Source organism: Triturus cristatus, chromosome 7, assembly GCF_964204655.1.
Source record: "Triturus cristatus chromosome 7, aTriCri1.1, whole genome shotgun sequence".
In the NCBI taxonomy this organism is placed as follows: domain Eukaryota; kingdom Metazoa; phylum Chordata; class Amphibia; order Caudata; family Salamandridae; genus Triturus; species Triturus cristatus.
Genome location: NC_140590.1, coordinates 1,511,186,392 through 1,511,205,613, shown reverse-complemented (window position 1 = coordinate 1,511,205,613; position 19,222 = coordinate 1,511,186,392). Strand labels below are relative to the sequence as shown.

At 46.2% G+C, this 19,222-nt stretch overlaps 1 protein-coding gene across 1 annotated transcript in view; it reads left to right on the top strand.

Annotated features, from left to right (window-relative positions):
- Window positions 1–19,222, top strand: part of LOC146812262 (putative sodium-coupled neutral amino acid transporter 8) — a 332,163-nt gene that overhangs the window by 44,873 nt on the left and 268,068 nt on the right. The window lies entirely within an intron of this gene.

The window sequence follows — 19,222 nt, the reverse complement described above, 5'->3', positions numbered from 1 at the left end:
CAGTTTCTTAAAGACTGAGCAGTGTATTTGTGTGTTCCAGAGATGTGAAAGGCCATGGGCGGGCACGTATTCCTGGAAGTAGCTTCTTGCGGGAGATAGGTCTCTCCACTGGAGTTGTTGCCTTAGTAGTTGAGTTAAAGTGTTTGGGGTAGCATTCCTGATCTTATTCCAGCAGATTATGTATGCTGCTTGCCTGGCCAAAGATTGTTTTAATAAACTGAACTTCAGCCTTATCTGGGCTGGTGAGGTATAATTTGGGAGGCTGAACATGATTCTGTATGCCTTAACTTAGATGTTGTCCAATAGATTGGCATCTCTGCCTTGGATTGATTCACGGCCATAGGTTAGTGTTGGAAGGATTTTAACTCCTGCAACCTTCAGGAGGGGGCTTAATGCCCAGTCAGTTTTGATTTGAGGTTTTTAATGTTGTTGGTAGTGAGATTCCTTTCCTTTTGATTCCTTCTTTCTGTTGAGGAAAGAAGCCTTCTTTGTCTATGATGATGCCTAGGTACTTGCAGTCATCTGCTGACTGTATTTGCCAGGATCTGGGCCTTTTCCTCTTGATGTTAATGGTCTTTCCTATAGTTGACCTTCACATTATTCTCCATTGCGTAGTCCTGCATTTTGTTGAGGAGATGTTGCAGACCCACCTGGGTGTGGCTGACCAAGAGTACATCATCCGCGTACAGGAGGCTTGTTAAAGCTTTTGCTCCCTGCCTTAGGGCATGGGAGTTGCTGGTATTAAGTTCCTGCGGCAAGTCGGCCAGGAATAGATTGAATAAGGTGGGAGCGAGCACGCACCCCTTCTTCAGGTCTTTGGTAGTTGGTACTTGTCTGGAGAGGTGTGTGCCTGCTCCTACTTTAACCTGTACCCATGTGTCTGTGTGGAGAAGTATCAACATATTTGATAGAGCTTGAGGAATATCCCATCGTACCAGCTTCCCCCACAGCCTTGCAATGTCTACGTTGACGAAGGCCGCACTAAAGTCAATAAACCAGAGGTGTAATGGAAGGTTATAGGCCTTTGCCGCATCTATAAGTAGTGTAATTGCCAGGATGTTTGTTGTCGTACCTGAATTTTTACAGAATCCCATCTGATTTATTGGCATTATTGCATTTTCTTCTGCTCAGATGTGAGTTCCGCTAGCAGAGTACCCGCAAAATATTTTGCCTCCTTGTCAATCAATGCCACCAAGCGGTAGTTTCAGGGTAGTGAGTTGTCTCCGCTTTTGTAGATCGGTGCAATTGTTGAACCTTTTTTATGAAACTGGAATGCTGCAGAGGGATCTAACTTCTAGGAAAAGGGGATACAGGGCTCTTGCCCAATCATCCACCCTTTGTTGGAACAGTGCCGGTGGTATGCCCCTTCCTTCCTCCCTTTTTGTGATTTGTTGCTTTATTTAGTGTATGCTTGATGCCCTGGATTCATGCTCAAGTACGTCTGCTCTGTCTGGCATTTTTGTGGCTTTCTCCCCCTTTTGTAAGTCTTTTGTGATGGTGTGCACTGGCATTTTCCTGGTTGTCTGGTTTGAGTCCTTTTCAATGGTTTGATGGTTGAAGTGCTCGCTTAGGAAAGTCTCCCAGGTTTCCTCTGAAATATGAGACCAAATTTCTCCTTGCTGTGGATGCATTGTATTATTGACTGTTCCCCAAAAGCGTGCACTATCCTTGTGGTTTATGTCATGAAGTTGTTTTGCCCAGGTCTCGTCTTCCCGTTCTCTGAGTTCCCAATTCAACATTTTGAGTTAGGTTCTTTGTTGTCGTAGGAGTATACTAAGTTATTCTACCCGAGTGGTGTAGCAGAGATCTTAAGGTGCTACTTATGGCTCTTTTGATGTGCTTTATTTGTTCCCTTTGGGCTTGCGCAATCTGGCTTCCCACACTGGGGTCTTGACTGTAGTTTATTTTTGGTGACAAAGCATGAAGATCTGCTAGTTTAGCAGTGAAGATTTTCCATCCTGCTATGTGGCTCTTTGGTGCTTCTGGTTGAGTTTTGAGGAAGTCTATTTCTGACAGAGGCTCTATATTTGCTCCCACAAATCTGATTCTTTTGAAGTTAATTGTGTAGATGGAGTTGGGGCCACCTCCGTGTGAATATGTTGGAGCACAGTTGCTGAGAGGAGTATTTCTTGTGGTCAATGGTCGCTATCCCCCTTGGTCCCCATTCGGAATTCAAAGATGCAGTGGACCAGCAAGAGGCTGACAAAAGTGTAGTCTAGTGTTGAACAGGCAGAGGGAGAATAGTAGGTGGCCACTGGTGGAGATCCTTCAGGGAAACTTCCACCTAGTGCCCTGAAGTTGAGGTGTTCTAGATCATCTAGTAGGCATCTGCGTTCGCTGATCGTCTTCCCATGGGAGATCTTACTTTGAGTCGGTATGTTTCAGTGTAGTGATTGATTGCTCATTTCATTCCCCAGCGTCGTGCCTAGAAGGTGATGATTCAGATCCCAGAGAGAATTAAATCTGATGTTTCTGACTTGCTTATGTATCTTAGTGGTTGGTCGATTAGGTGTTCCGAGTCTTTTGCTTTGTGTTTTGGATGGATGTAAGCATGGAGTTACTGCCTCATTTTGTTCTCTCTTAAGAGGGAAAGTGATTCTGACCACTCTGTTGGCCTTTGAGGCAGGAACGACTGGCTCCGCTGAGGTTGTAAAGGTTGTGGATACATAATTTTCCAGTCCTTCTGATGGGTGACCGAGTCTTCCACCCTTCACTGCTGGTGTAGCGAAGCGCATGAAACCTTGCAAGTGGAGCTGATCTACCGGCCATGTTTCCTACAGCATTGTTATATCAAATTATTTAAGGTACTGCAGGAACTCGGGATCAGATATTTTACTTGCCAGTTCATTAACGTTCCATGAGCAGATGGTGGTTTTATTGTCACTGATGTCTGCATCCTTCTGTGGATGTTGTCATTGGGTACCGGTGAGGGCATTTATAGTTCTGGTAATCTGCCCAAGGACTGGGTGCGTGCTTCGTGGGACTGGTGCTGCCTTGGGCCTGACTTGTTGGTCGATTTGTATGGCCCCCATTATGGCACCTGCCCCAAAGCCCCTCTGAGCACTGAGCGAGTGTGCCTACATGGACTGGCTGCTACAGTCCCCTAGCAGGGGCCAAGCAGCGGAAAGGGATATCCTGGGTTTTGTGGTGGGGAAATATTTATTCCTCAGGCTTTGAAGATGCAGTGCTCAGCTGGTACTTTCTGAGCTATTGTAGTTGTTCTCCACATAGTCTTGGTAGCCTCCGACTCCGAAAGGGCTATACTGCAGAGGAACTCTATTAAGAGTATATCAGTTGAATTTAGGTCCGCCAGATTTGGGGTGGCCCAGAGTAGCCTCAAGGTGTTCCCTCTGTTCAGGACATTATGGTTCCCTTTTTGAGGTATACTCTGGTTTAAGCAGTATGGAGTTTGTGACAGGCTGCCTGATTCTGGGGCAGTGTGTTGGCGTAAGTGGTCCTCTGTCGCCCTGCGTTGCTAATTATTGACCATCAAGTTGAATGTGCTCATCACGTAAGATCTGCTCCTGCTAATTTGGGGGTTCTGTGTCTTACGTGTCTGCTTTCTGAGTTGCTTTTGAGTAGTCCTGGGAGTGCCTGTTCAGAAGAGTGTTGCTCACTTGGTGATTGGTCCTGGGCTGGGGGATTCCCACTACACCCTGTAAATTTAGATGTAGCTGGGTCTTCGGCGATTGAGCTCGTGCACTGCCGGCTCTTGGTGGCTGCTTCGGCCATTGCTTTCATCCTCTGCTGCCCCTAGACTGCTTGTGTCTTCTGACGCTGTCTCTGTTGAGGGCTCCTCTCTAGTTGTACCTGGACAGGTCAGGGCTGGGAGAGTAGATATGGTGAGGGACACAGTGGTGCACCCTGGTGCTTAATCTGGGTGACACCAATTTTCACGTAGAGAGATCTGGCGCGTTGTTGTGACCCTGATGCTTGAGGCGATTGCACTCCTGGTGTTGTGGAGAGGGAATGTGCCACCTGGCCTAATTTGGCTGTTATATGGCTGCAGCTCCTGATTTTGGCTTATTTATAAGCAGGGTGGGGGTCTCTATTTGGACCAGTTGTTGGCTGAAGATGGGGTGAAGGCTTTTTGATTTGTGAGCGTTTTCTGGTTATTGCATTTCCTCCTTTGCTGACGTCATTGCTTGATGTTGGACTTTGGTTTGAATGTGCCTTCCTGTCCCGCAAGAGGTCTCTCCTTAGGGGTTCCTATGCACCCTGTGGTGATTAATCTGCCTGTGCCCTCCAGCTGGTGGTTTTGGTGCTGTTCCGGATTATTTGACCTGTCGGATTATCCCCTTTCCAGGCTTGAGTTAGTTCTCTTTCCTGCTGAGGGTGTGCATCTGGAAACTGGTGGTTCTTTTCTCAGATCCTTGAGCACAGTGCTAAGCATGGAGGGGAGAGTGGATGGTCTGTCCACAATTTGGCAACATCCATTGCTTATTTGCACCTCGCATTAGTTTCTTTTTATTAGGCAGTTAAGATCCCCCAGTTTCTCATCAATACCCGTAACGAACAGTGCCAAGGTATTCAGTAGGAACAGCTGAATGTCCATCTTGTCGGACTGGTATTGGAGCTCTTCCACAGACAGCTGTATGGTGCTCAAAAGGGAGCCCCAAGAAGTGTCAGATTGTGCTTTGGTGTCCCAGCTCCCGTTTTGCTTCCTCCTCTGTGGAGTCCGGGCCATGTCCTGCTATTTTTCTCTGGGGCCCCTTGGTGGGGGAGACCAGGTGCAGGGGATCTTGCGGGTAGGAGGGCAACATGTCCTCCCATTCTTGCGTGTTCAGGTAGGAGCCAGCCTCCGCCCCTCCTCTTCGTGTACTGGGTCACCCGGTCCACCCAAGCCTGGGGGGCATTGGTCTGCACTGGAAGGAGACGGGCCCCCGATGAAGTAGAAGCTGTGGCTTTAAAAAAACTGGGCTGCCGAGGCCGGGCTGGCTATGTTGTTGTTTTGAGATGAGGTTAAGGTATCCTCTGGTTGGAGTTCTGGTTGTTAATTCTGCACACTCCTCTCACTGTTTTGAGGTTTCTGTTAGGGTATGATTGTTTAGGGTCATTCCTTGTGTGTGTGCACCATGTGTGTTGCTTGGTGAGCATCTGGGTTCGTGGAGCCTGTGTGCCCGGGCTATATCAAAATTTGATCTGTGATATTTAGTATTGTATCTGTTGTCATGAGTTGATTGAGAGAAGGAGGGTAGATAGTTTGGTCCATTGTGATCGATGTTGTGGGGGGGATGTAGAGGTTTGGTTGAGCCAGAGTGGGCAGGCAGGGTCTCCGTTAAACTGAATGGCGATCTCTTGGGAATGTGAGGCAAATGGGGTCTGCTGCAGCTGGAAGGAAGTCTATAGACCTTTGAGAGCAACATTGCTTGGAAAAAAGAAGGGAATCAGCGTTCTTTAGGAAGAAAAGGTTTGTGTAGATTTTTGGTTGGGTTGAACATACTGTCTGTTTCTGTCCAACCAGCTCCCTGCTTAACGTTGCCATGTCCTTTGATTCTTGCTCAGCTGTGAATAATGGAGGTTGGTGCTGAGTAGTGAGACACAGCTTTCATTATTTCTCCTTTTACCCGTTGGTTTTTGGGGGGAATGCCACCCTTGTTGTCCCAGATCTCATTGGTGTTCAATGCCTACTGTATGCACACTTTATTGGTCGGCTTCCTGGTGTTTTTTTTGTGTGGGTGGATGCACTGGTTGCCTTGGATGGGAGAGGTCCATTTAGTGATCTTGACCTGTTTCCAAGGCCTGTTGGTGAGTTGCTGCACTAGGCCAGTGCTGATGCCCGACTGCTCCAGTTGCTTCTGGACTAGCAGGCGTGACGAAAGAAGGAGCGAGTGTATGGTGAACCTCTCACTCTGATGCAGTGGCTGCCCTTCCCTGGTTTCTAGTGGAGTTGGCAGGATCCCTGGAAGTTCCCGTGATTGAGTGGTTTTGTGATTCTCCTGAGTGGGTATGGCACCTGCGGCCAGAGAGATTCAGTCCAAGGCTAGGGCCATTAGCTCCACTGCTCTCCTGCTCCTCTCCTTTGCTGTTGCTCTGGCTGTTTGCTCCTGCATATTTTATTGTCCACTGTCCTTGTAGCCCTGTCACTGCCTGCTTGTGTTCTGTGATCTGCGATATCCTGGTGGCGATGTGGCAGGCTCAGTGAAGAGACAGGTTGTGGAAGCGGTAGTGGCTGGGGGGGGGCTCTCCTGATGTCCTACGCCCACACACAGCCGGACTCGCAGGAGTCTACTGCCACAGAGGTGGTTGGAAGACTGGGGTGCTGGTGTCGCATCCTAGCACCCATCTTCAGAGGCATGGCACCTGAATTCCTTCACCTTCTTTGTCACTGAAGCCCTAAGAATCACCCGTAAGACTCTCCTCCAGCATTTCTGATTCCTTCTAGCTCCCCATTTCATCTTATCTCTTTTTTCAAGGCGCTCTTTGTCTAGAGCGTTTGTTTCTTTCTGGCCTTACAACTTCTGTCTTAGGTCAATTCTTCCCTTTCTTTCCAGTCTTCTGGGACATGTTGCCCCCTACCACATTCTGCTTTTGTGGATTGCCATTCTCTCTGGCTTTCAGCTAAGCCAAATTCATTCACACCTACTTTGCTTTCACTGAATAAACTTGCTTTGTCACTCTAGACTTTAATTTATAGTCTTAATATTTTAGTAGACCTTTTGGTTTCATGGGCCTGTTCTTCTCAATCCCTTTTTTTGTTTTCTTTTTCTTTTCATGTATTACTTTAGGATATATTATTTACTAGTTGTATTGCTATTTTGTCCTAGGGAGCAACATGATTTCTTGCTGTGTGGTATGTCTGTGATATGTTGGCAATTTGTAGGTTGAGTTCTGTTTTAAGTGTTCTTTTAACTGTTCGTCTGTCCTAACATTTAGTTGTGACGAGCATTGAATATAACAAATTAAGATATAATTTGTGTTTTCACATGAACAGATAGGTCGTGTTTGTTATTGCTGTAGAGCGTGTTATGTACCCTGCATCCTTCCATATCCATAGTTGTTTTGGCTGTATGGTTAGCTAGGTGTTAGTGAGGTATCCATGAAGGATTCTGTAGATGCTTCTGGAGGTTATTTGGGAACTGCCACTCCTAGTAAGCCAATTGCGTTATCTTGTTTTTACTGTCCTGTAGCAGCCACACCGTGGATGAGTATCTGTGCCTGACTGCCTTGTTAGTTTCCACAAAGACTCCGGTGCACCCAGATGCAAAATGAAGGGACAGCTAAGAATTATTCAGTCTTTACATAACACTGTCAGTTGCACCCAGATGTGAGATTACTGAAGAACTTAAGAATTAATCAAGCTTTAAATGGGGAGCCTTTGTAGTGAGAATGGGTAAAGGAGGAAGGTACAGCAAGACTGAAGACTGAAGAGTGAAGAGTGAAGAGGGTAGAAAGTAGAAAATAGAAGGTGGTGAAAATCTTTTATTTCCATTGGCCTCTGAATCCTCTAATGAAGGGTACTGGAGGAGTGATGGATCCACTTTGGGTTTCTCATCACTGCTTCCTCCTAATTCGTTAATTCTATATGTGGTAATAGAGAAACTGTTGATGGGCACTGTGCCCAATGTAACTTCAAGCTTACCTGAGCAAGTGTCGGGCAGGGAGTCTAAGTGACAGGAGGGGCATTTTGCATTCCATTGCGCATGCTTGAGAAGTCGTATTTTTTAGGTCTCCCCTGACTTATTTGCTGGTCCTTGCAAGACATTTTAACTAAATGGGGGCCTGGAGCCCACCCATTGCTTACCCTTCATTGGCTTCCTTGTCGCTCTTTTCTGATGGCTCGTAATTGCTCAGCGTGTCCCAGTTGCAATTTGTCTTTGTTTTTTCTCCCTTCCATGGAGCACGGGCCAAGTACTGATTGCTTTCTTTTGATTAGTTTGCTTCCGCTGCCCGCCCTAGAATACGGTATGTTTTTAAATTTCTTCCTCCATCATTGCTCCTTGTTTCCCCCATCCACATGTCATTACTTGCTAGTTGTTGCTTTCCCCCCTCCCTTGATGTTGCTTTACTGTCGTTACAGACTCCGTCATTGTTGTCCCCCCTCATCATTGCTTTCCCAGTGTTTTTGCTTGCCCCTCTCACCTCCAAAGTCATTGCTTGCCCCTGTGTTGCTTGTCTTGTCTGCTTACACTGTTCTTGTTCCTCCCCCACCTTTGCTTGCCTCATGACATTCATCACCACTCCTTTCCTACCCGTCACTGCTTGCCTGGTTCCACCTGCACACCTCCCACCACAAAAGATAAATTGCTAGAGGTATTTGGCTGCGCAGTAGCTGTGCAGAGTGGTTGAAAGTAAAAAAAAAAAAAAAAAAACGCAATTACACAACCAGTACTGATCGGGTCATGGCCCACTTTTTAGGTCATTCTTTAGCGGCAACGCACATTTGCTGCTCGCTCTGCGAGGCATGCAGTATTCCAGTATGGGGAGATACGCTTTGCTCTCTCTCCGCCCATATTTTTCATTGGCTTTTGTGTTTTTCCTTCATAAGTTGTCTTCTGATTGATTATGAGGCTTGTTAGTCCTGCCTTATTATGCCATGTCGTCATTTGTACCCTCCCATGGCTATTGGCCCCTTTACTTCGAGTGTTACTCTCTACGGACGTGTCATTTAGAGCACTATTTTTTCGGTGCCTTCTTCCCCCTCCCCCGCACTGCCATTGTTCGTGCCTTCTTGCGCCCCCCTGTCTCCCGCCAGCACTCCTGTTTGCAATGCAATGCTTTTTGAGACTTTACTTTTACTCATTTTACACAGTCATGCTGCTGTACAACATGAACATGGCTTGGCGGTTCGGGCTGGACTGTTCCCATAAGGCACAGGGTCAAACTGATTTGCATATAGCTGAATCTGAACTGGGGTGGCGAAGTGAGCTAAAGAACGATGCTGGATTCAACACAGATCTGTGAGTGGGGGTGAGTGTCTGAAAGGTTTCAGCGCTCCATCCATCATCTCCTTGCGTTTGCTTTGTTCTCCCTAAGTTGGCAGGGTAGGCCCGGACGTGGGTCCCTTGCTCACTTTGCCACTGGATTAAAGCTAGCCTGGCTGATGAGGGGTGTTACCCCAAAACCGGTCCCAGGATACTTGTTTCTGGTACAGAGAAGACACGGCTTGGCAGTTTGAGGCTGGACTGTTCCTATGACCCACAGGGTCAAGACTGATTTGTATATAGCGGAGTCTGAATGGGGGTGGCGAAGTGAGCTAAAGAACGATTATAGATTCAACCCTGATCTGTGACTGGGAGTGAGTGTCTGAAAGGTTTCAGCGCACCGTCCATCTCCTTGTGTTTGCTTTGAACATGAACAAAAGACATGTGCAAAGCCAATAGCTTTCACAAAGGCGAAATCTGTTGGCTTTGCAAGTGCTTGTTTGCAATACTTCAAACAAAATAAGAACAGTATTAATAGCACTACGTCATGCCAAAGGCAAAATCGACAGATGTCCCTGGGTACTTTTTTTATTAAAAAGGTTTTGAGGTGGGAAATTCGCAAGAGAAGACTTGTATAACTGAGTCGCTATCACAATGGTGTAATTGGGAGAGCTTGGAGAATACATGGCAATAGACTAGTGGTGGGCAGTAAACGCCAATCCTCCGCTGATGTTAGGAGTTTTGCTCACTTCATGCTTTGCTTGGAGTGCAGAACTTTGGAAAAACTCTGCCAGCTGCTGCGTGGTGGAGTTTTTTTTTCTCCCACGGGGTTCGCCAATGTTGAGCGCTAGTCTGCTCCCTGGCAAGATTTCTTAATGCAAGCAGTCGCTGCAGGTCACTACCAATTGCTTTGAGAAAGCTGCTGCTCGAGTAGAAAATCTACTTGAGCAGCAGAAAAAGCAGCACCCTCTGTCGCGCTGCGTGGTGCCATTCGCACTGATTTTTACAGCGCTGGACAAGCTCCCGGTGCTAAAAATAGGCACGAGCAGTGTGACGCACCAAACTCCGCAGAACTCTGCAGAATCTCACTGAGTTTTTAGGTAACTATACGGTATTTCACAGTGTGAAGCTCTGAATTCTTCCCACCCCACAGTAGACTTGGTTTAGGTGGGAGACTCCAGATTTTTGAAGCCAAAAACAGCTTAATTTTGGTTGTCTCCCCTGAATTTGCCTTAGAACTGTGTCAATTGGGGAAAATACATTTTCCCGATTTTTTTTTTTTATTCTTTAAAATCTCCCAGTTTCCTCTTCTATTATGTTGGCATGTATGTTGGAGTGACCTGGAGAGTTTGGGTTGGAATCCGCGTATCCTAAGAATTTACTTCTATAAAGGATATAAACTGCTACATTATTTTTTTTTTTGCATCAAGGAAAACTTGTGAGCTTGGATATTTCTGCACAATGGGTTCTCTGTAGAAACCCATGCATTGATCTCCCGAACTGCTTCATGCCTTTTACATAGCATCAAGCCACCGCCTTGAGCTAGCAACATGAATGCTATTATGACTAGCAGGGGTTTACCCGGGAGTCCTAAGGTTTCAAACTGTGCCTCATTTACCATAGCTGCCCATCACATCCTCTCGCAAACAGCGGAGATGGGTTTGGGGAGGGGGGGGTGGTGCTTCTTCAGATCAAGCACTCTTAAAAAAATACAGATGTCATGTGAATCTTGCACCTTGTTGTCCCCTTTGTCTCATGTAACGTTTTCTTACACTGATTTACAGAGTTATGATTCATTTTCTCTGAATGTGTGTGTGAGATGTAAAGTGCTCGGACACCCTCCACGGTATGTGAGCTGCTATAAAACAAATGAAATACATGAGAGAGAGGTGGGTATGGAAAGATGAGCAGGCACTGTTGGAGGGTGATAGTGAGGGTATAATTGATGAGCCCCAACAAAGATTGGTGTATCCAGGAGCACTGTAAGGTCATCATTTACGATGCATTAAAAACTGATACACAATTGAAGATGTAATGAAAAATGTGTTGTAGAATGAACATTTTTTGCCATTCTTCCCCAATTTTCTTTCAAGCCACCTTTGTAGTGGTCAGGCTCTCTCGCTATGCTCCGTATGGGGGCCAGTCTGACACAATTTCCCAGGGAGGCTTTGGGTTCCCAGTCCAGCCCTGGGGATATGTGAGAGGAGGAGCAAATTTACAACACAGCTATAATAGTGATGAGCTCTGACTGCCATGTACCATTCAAGAGTGCACTGGGGCATTTACATGTTGTTCCTTTCACTTTTGCGCTGCGTCTAATGCAGTCACGGCCGGCATGACTCATGGGCGGGGATGGAGGGGGGTTTAATTTAATTTTAAAAACATCCTTTTTTTTTTTTTTTAAACTTACCTTCGCCTCCGGTCCCGGACTCCTGCGTCGCATCTCCTGCTCTCTCTGCTTACAGGAAGCAGAAGCAGGCAGCCTCCCTCTCCTCCCCTAAGCCAATCACAACATTGCAATGGCAGCGTCTTGATTGGCTAGGACGTCGTCCATAGAGGCGTCTTTGGGGAGGCAGTTTTCTCCATGCAGGCTGCATGCAGCCTACATGAAAATACACAGGAGAGGGCTCATGACTGGTTTGGTCAGCCCTGGGACCGACCAAACATGCAGCCCTCATAACATTGGGCTAGCCACTTATCTCCCATCTGCCCGCCCCCAACCAGGCATACCCTTCTGCTTTTCTCGCAGTGCGAGAAACAGAAACGTAAAATGGTATTTATACCATTTTACTTTTCTGCTTCTTGCACTGCCAGAAAGCAGTGGGGTGATGCTCGGACGCACGCGTGGAGTTGCCGCTCCTGGTCTAATGACTGAGATCAAATGTCTGGCTGTGTCTTCTAACAAATTGCTGATTATTCTTTTAACCAACTGCAAAGTAGAGCATTTTTGTAAAGTTAAACATCTTACAATTTTGTTAGGGTACAAGGAGTTTGAAAGGAAGGCTGTAGGATGTAAGGTTTTTTTCCCCACTCCACAAAATGTAAATACCTATAAATGAATTGTACGACTAGTTCCAAAAATATCAACAGTTAGGATAGCAGCCAAGTAATTCTGAGGCATCATTGAAACAAAGATTTTAATAAGATCAGTACACTTTAATTGGTAATGTGCGCCTGATCAATATTTGTTGAACCCAGGTTTTTAACCATCCCTATGACTTCATTGATGTAATATTTATGGTAGCACACCCCCATCCCACCTCTCTGAAAAATGTTCCGTCAGGTAAGAGAGGAAGTCTACACGTACTATCCTGATGGTTGTGGGCTGAAGATGCCAATGGCTATATTGCACCATGCAGTGTCTGGCACGGCAGTGGGGCTGGTCTGCCTCTCATGCTATTTAGACCTGACAAGTTGATGAAGTAAGGGGAAATGGATGCGGTCTTGTAGTGATCTGTTTTTGATGCCATGATTATCTAGTGCCATTCCTATGCCATGTTTACACCCCTTGACCCTTGGTTCAGTTTCTGAGGAATGATGATATGTCACCCTCACAAGCAACTTAATAATTCTTCTTGTTACTGATAGTTCTTTTCCACTCCTTCCGTGAGCGAGATGCTGTTGATGTGGCGCCACTCACTAGGTTGAAGCCTACTACAGACTTCTTAGATTTCCTGGGAATGCATACCGCACATTGCTTACCATTGGCTTTGTGGTTTGTAACTCACATTTGCTTGCTCCTATTTGCTGGATGTATTTGTTTTCTGCTGTCCAACTTGAGTTTGTCCCTCCTGTGAAGCATCTCTTTTTTACTGTATCCTTCTCAGTACTCGATTTTTGTTAACAGGTCTTTCAATCTTGTTCTTATCATGACATGTCTTATGTTACATTTGCTGTGCATTCAAAGACTGAGGTCTAATGTCAGGCTATGTTTTCTGAGGGAGCTTGGTGTTTACTTTTGTTTGACTTCAAAGTGACAGGATTTGTGTGACAATCCTGCTGGAGGAAGGCTCCAGGATTTTTTTAAATTGTGTGCTAGAAAAGAAATGTCTGTGCCGATATTTCAATATATATCAGAGTTAGGAAAGTAGAAATGAACCGTTTTTGTTGTAGTAATTCTGATGTGTGGTGGAAAGAAATATATCTTAATACAATCCAAACAAACAAATCCCTACACTAGGTGATGACATTTCCACACATCGTTTGCGTGCTGTATTCTTTAATCCGTGAAACTTTGTGCAAACGTAATGGTCCTTTCTAGTGTAGATGTTTTGTCTGTAATGGCAGTGCACGACCACACCATGCATACTCAACTCTGCGCACCTCAACTCTGCGCATCTCCACTCTGGGTCTCTCCTTTCTGTGCCACTCCACTTCATTCTACGCCATTGCATTCCATGCCACTCTACTATGCGCCATTTCACTCTATGCCACTCTACCATGCGCCATTGCACTCTACTCTGCACCACTCTACTGCGCCATTACACTGTACACCACTCCACGCTACTCAACTTTATGCCATTGCACTTTACCTTCTGTTAGGCCTGGCACCTGCTTTATACCGCTCCACTCTACACTCCACCATATGCCACTTTTCTCTGCATCACTCTATGCCATTTTACACTGCACCACCCTATGCCACTGCACCCTATGCCACTGCACCCTATGCCACTGCACCCTATGCCACTGCACCCTATACCACTGCACCCTATACCACTGCACCCTATACCACTGCACCCTATACCACTGCACCCTATACCACTGCATTCCATGCCACTATAATCTATGCCACTGCAATCTACACGGCGCCACTCCACACTACCCTGCAACACTACACTCTCTGCTTGTGAACTGTACTTCTTTGTACTCTGCACTACTGCACTCTGTGCTACTGTACTCTACGCCACTGCACTCTACACCACTCTACTCTGACACTCCACTCTATGCCAATCCACTCTGTCAGTTTAATCTACTCTGTACCACTCTAATCTTCACCTCTCTACTCTACACGGCTGCACTCTACTCCACTCTTCTCTACACCACTGTATTGTATACCACTGCACTCTGTGCCAATCTACTCAGCACCACCGCACTCCAGGCAACTCTATTGTACTCTTCACTATACTCTGTGCCATTGCTCTCTCACCACTCTGCTCTGCACCACTCATCTCTATGCCATTGTGCTCTATGCCTCTTCACACCAATGCACTGTATGTTTCTCTACCCCTCTGGACTCTATGCCACTCTGCTCTGCAACATTACTCTCCGACACTGAACACTACACCACTCTACTCCGCACCACTGAACTCTATGCCACCACACTGTACACTACTGCACTGTACTCTGCACCACTCAACACTATGCCACTCTACTGCACGCTACGCCACTACACTCTGTTACTATGCTCTGCACCACTCTACGCCACTCTACTCTAAACCATGCACTCTATGCAACTCCCTCTATGCCGCTCCAAGATACCTTACTCCAATCAATGCCACTCCACTCTGTTCTATGCCACTCCACTTCACTTTACTCTATTCTGCTCTATTCTACTCTTAACTCTTCTACTTTACTCTACGCCACTCTGAATGCACCTTACTGATGAGACCCAACAAAGCTGACATACTTGATGCCCTCTGTGCCTCCGTTATCTGCATTTACATTGTTTTTCATCCGGTGGGAGAAGGAGGTTCTGTAATACATTTTTAGCAATGCTCATCGCCAGTACAACTTAGGGAAGCAGAGTTATGCCTGCTTTGTTCGCCTGGTAGGATAATCATTTTTGTACCACTAACCTCACATTATTTGTTATTTAAGGGCTACAATTGGTCCCACATTTCTTGGCTCCACTTCAAAATGGCTGTGACTCGTATTAAAACTGGCATGTCTTCTGAGACTTAAGTTTTAATTACCGTTGCAATTTATCAGGTCAAGAGTATGAATCATCAACCGTCTATTGGCTATGGGGCAAAGGATGGCTATGTGTTTGTCCTAAAGCCCCTTGTTTCTTCATAGGCTCATATGTAATCAAAAAATGCAATCACGTGCGATTTACTTTTATATCTGGGAATATAGAACAATTTTTGAAGACACATGGCCCACATATGTTTATGATCTCTTGACTGCCTTTCTGGGAAGAAAATCTATTCACTGGTGCTGCACCTCCAAGCGAGTAGAGTCCTACCCTATAACTCCGTAAGAATGCAGTAAACCACGTGGTCCATTGTGCAGCACATAAAGAATTCAGAATTTGTAGGTGTTGGACCCAGAACTTCATTCCTTCCAAGCATGCACAAAGCCAAAATCAAGAGGGAGGAAACTAGATGTTCATGTCATTCCAAAGTCATTCCAAAGTCAACCTCTTCGGCACGTCCGACCCCCAAACATTCTAGAAGTCTGTTCACCAGGGCTAATCTGACAAATGGACAGTTTTGCAGTGACTCCACGAGGCGTTCTCGCCCTGGCCATAAACCTGTTTCCCGTAGATTGAGCTCTTCTGTCCTCACTTCAGTACCCCTGTTACTGATAGATTAATGTGGTGGAGAGAAACAAAACTGCCTTGTGTGACGTCATATTCTTACAGCTCGTGGTCGATTAAACCCCCCCCCCCCCCCACCCCCCCCTCAGGACCGCACTCTGCAAGACCATGGAAACTGACACTGTGCCAGCTTGCTGTTTAATTTATAATAATGGCACAGTTACGGTCTTAAAGTTTTCCATATGCATATATGCATATATCCCCTGTATATAGTGTTTTGAGCATTATGAATTCTGTCCTTGCATGCATTCAAAGTTCAGTTAAAAAATATTGGCACCCACAACCCTAAGTTTAACAAGCTCCTGACCATCCTTTGCTGCAGCTGCTCCTACTAAGATGAATGACATACCCCTGCAATAAAACTGAAACTCACTAGCTAATGTCCTACTTATTTTTGTTGTGTCCTAAAAGAAATATGAATTATTTTATTTCACCACATAGACGTAAGAAAATCCTTTTGAGGGACTGATGAGCAGAGGACCTCATTTGCCTGTATTTTCTGGAAATCATCCGGTCTTAACATCTGTTTTAGACGGCCACTACGAACCTGCAACTCCAATCTATGTTGAACATATAAGATGTGATCTATGCGTAGTCCCTCCCACTGGCCACTAAAGTCTGTCATTTACCTTCTGTTAGGCCTGGCACCTTGGCGTGAGTCTCCCTTCCACTTTTTGTCGCTGTGCCTCATGTGTTTTTATGGTGTTGGCCGCTCAGAGCACTGTGCCACTGCCAACCAGTGCCACAGTGCAAGTGCTCCCTCTTTAAAATGTATATGTTGGTTGGATTCCATGATTGGCTTATTTGGTTTACTGTCAGACCCCAGTAAAGTGCACCAGGAGTGCCCAGGGCTTGTAAATACAAATGCTGCTGGTGGGCTTGCAGCATGGGTTGTGCCACCCACAGAAGCGGCCTAGTAAAATGTGTCTAAGGTCTGCCATTGCAGAACCTGCGTGCAGACTGGTACTGTCATGCTGACTGGGCAAGTGCACCCACTTCCCAGTCCCTAAACCTTCCCTTAACTTCATATTAGTCACCCCTATGGTAGGCCCAAGGGCAGGGTGCATTGTAAGCATAAGGTAGGACAAGCCCTGATGAGTGTGGCATGTCCTTATAGTAAATTACAGCCATTTTCGTTTTTCACTATTGTAAGGCTACCTGTTCTCCATAGGCCAGAATGAGCTGTTAGAATTGTTACATCCTATGATCCTAACGGATCCAGGGAACATGGTAGAAAATCGAGTTTGGTATGCCTGAACTCAGAATAATAAAATACATCTTTTAGTAAAGTTTATTTTAATATTCTGTGTTTGCAAATACCACTTTTAGAAAGTTGGTATTTGCTTGCCTAACCATTTCAGCCCGCCTCTGCTATGATGTGTATCTGCCTGTCTGGTTTGCGTGAGTGACCGGGCTGGGGAAACCCAGAGGGGCAGGGCTAAGTAGCCTGTTGGTGAATAGAGAGATTGACATCCAGATGGGTGGGAGGAGTGCACCTGGACTCTGAATAGGGATGTGCTCTGCCACCACAATGCTGGCTCCACCTCCTGTGGAGCGGCTGATGTCTCTGCCCTGCACCCTGAATAGAAAGGCAGAGTCATGTCAACACAGTGCTCAAGAACTGGTTTGGACTGGGCAAAGGCCCCTCATACCCCTAATTCCTTTGTTCCTCTGGGGTAAAGTATTGGGACCTTGCTCCCAAGAAATTAGATCCTGCTTAACAAGAAGAACCTCTGCCTGAGGAGAAGGAACTGGGAAAGCTGTAAGGAGGAGTACTGTCCCTGACCTGGGGGATTGGCCTGCAGTGGTTGCCTTGCTGCTGAAAAGAGAGGAGAAAAGACTACAAAGACTTTAATTCAACTTGTGCTTAAAAGATCTCCAAGGGCTTGTGCTGAGCTTGCCCCCTGAGCGACGTCCCAGTACCAGTGGACTTCACCCCCAGCTCCCCAGAGTCTTTTGGAAGAGCCTGCTGCTGTTGTTGGGCCTTCTGAGGGACTGCGTGTCGCAAGGAGCTGGAAGCGCGACTCGAGAAGGAGAAGCGTGCCGCCGTCGAAGCGGTTGTCGTCGCATCTCGCAAAGGGTGTCGCCGCTGCAGTATCGCATCGAGCGGAAGCGTCTCACATCATTCCGGAAGTGTCTCGCATTGCCCAAGAAGCGTGTCGCCATCGCAGCCATCGTAGCTGACGCATTGCACCACATCAAGAAAAGCGCCTCGCATCCACGGAGAAGCATGCCGCCGTCGGAGCTGCTGTCGTCGCATCGCGTAAAGGGGTGACGCCGCTGCAGCATCGCATCGAGTGGAAGCGTCTCGCAAATGTCGGAGAAGAGTGCTGCTGCCAAGGCCGCTGTCATCGCATCGCGTAAAGGGGTGACGCCGCTGTAGCGGACGCATCGAGTCGAGCCTTCTCGCAACATTGGAGAAGCGTAACGCATCTGGAAGATCTTCACGTCTTTATTTCTTTGCACCAAAAACTTTATCGCATCAGCATCGTTGCAACACTTTCGTTGCCCTGCATGTCGCATCTAAGGTACATTGACTTAAAGTGTCGCATTTAAGAACTTAAGAGAACTAAGCAAACTTCTACCATCTAAAGTAACAGTATTGTGTATTTTTGTCATTTAATGGTCTTGTGGTAACTCTATATAAAGAATCCTTATTTTTAATATAAAAACCTGTGTGGTGTCCATCTGTAGTGTTGTCACTTGGTTACTGAATGTGTTCACAAATGCTTAACCTATAACGCTCTGAGATAAGCCTTGTCTGCTCGCGCCAAGCTACCTAGAGGGTGAGCAGGGGTTAGTTTAGGAGTGTAACCCCTTACCCTGACTAGAGGAAAGGTTCCCTGCTTGTCACAAGTACCTACCTGTGCGAACCAGAGAACCCGGATTCTCACACATTCCAAAATTCAGACGGTCACTGTCTGAGAGATGTAAGCTTACAGCCGTAGTTGTAAATCTGCTCTTTCTTTATTGGAGATTTTTAAGGTTCTGCTCACAACATCCATCAGAGTAGAAGGAGAAAGGAGAAAAGGTAAAAGGTATGGGGGTTCTTGGAGATGACCAGTGGACTGAAAAGGGCAGGTTTTAGGTCTGCAGTTTTAACCTTTTTTACTTTTTCACATTCGATTAAATGAGCTTCAATTTTCTTGAGTGCGCATTATGGAGGGACCATGCACCATGACCAGTTGGTGTATCGTTTGCGTTGCCGAATTGAGGAGCTCTCTTCATTCACATTTGTACAAAGTTTAAAAAAAAGTTCTTTTAGAAGAGATCACCAATTTCCAAGATGTCTGGCGATGGACTCCCAGATGGTTGTTACCCTGATCGTTGTACCCCTTTGAAAGTTTGTATGATATTGGCACTCTGGTGCCCCAATAGTGGACTTCATGTTATATCGGGAGAAGGCGTGTTATGCGAATGGTATACCATAACACTAGTGTACTCGGAGGAGACTTGTGTTTGTGTTTGTTTGGCAGTGCAATAGAGCTAAAAAAGGTATGGTAATAGATGAGGGATTATCTCGCTGTTAACCAAACTTTATTCTGATCTTTTAAGTCTTCCCTGTCCCTACCCCCTCCCCTCCACCTGTGCCTCTCTAAATATGCTGTTAAATGGCTGATTTAGGGGATAAAGCCTATTTTCTCCAATTTGTCCGAAACCCAAGTGACTTTTCAGGAAGTTTGCTATGGTTTCCATATCATACGTGAGAACTGGGACATCCCACAGCATGCCAGCTGTGCAGGGTTCCTGGTGTCTCCATCATTCCTGAAATGCCCTTTTATAGCATCTGTGTTTGGTCGCTGGGGAAGTATTAAGTTTG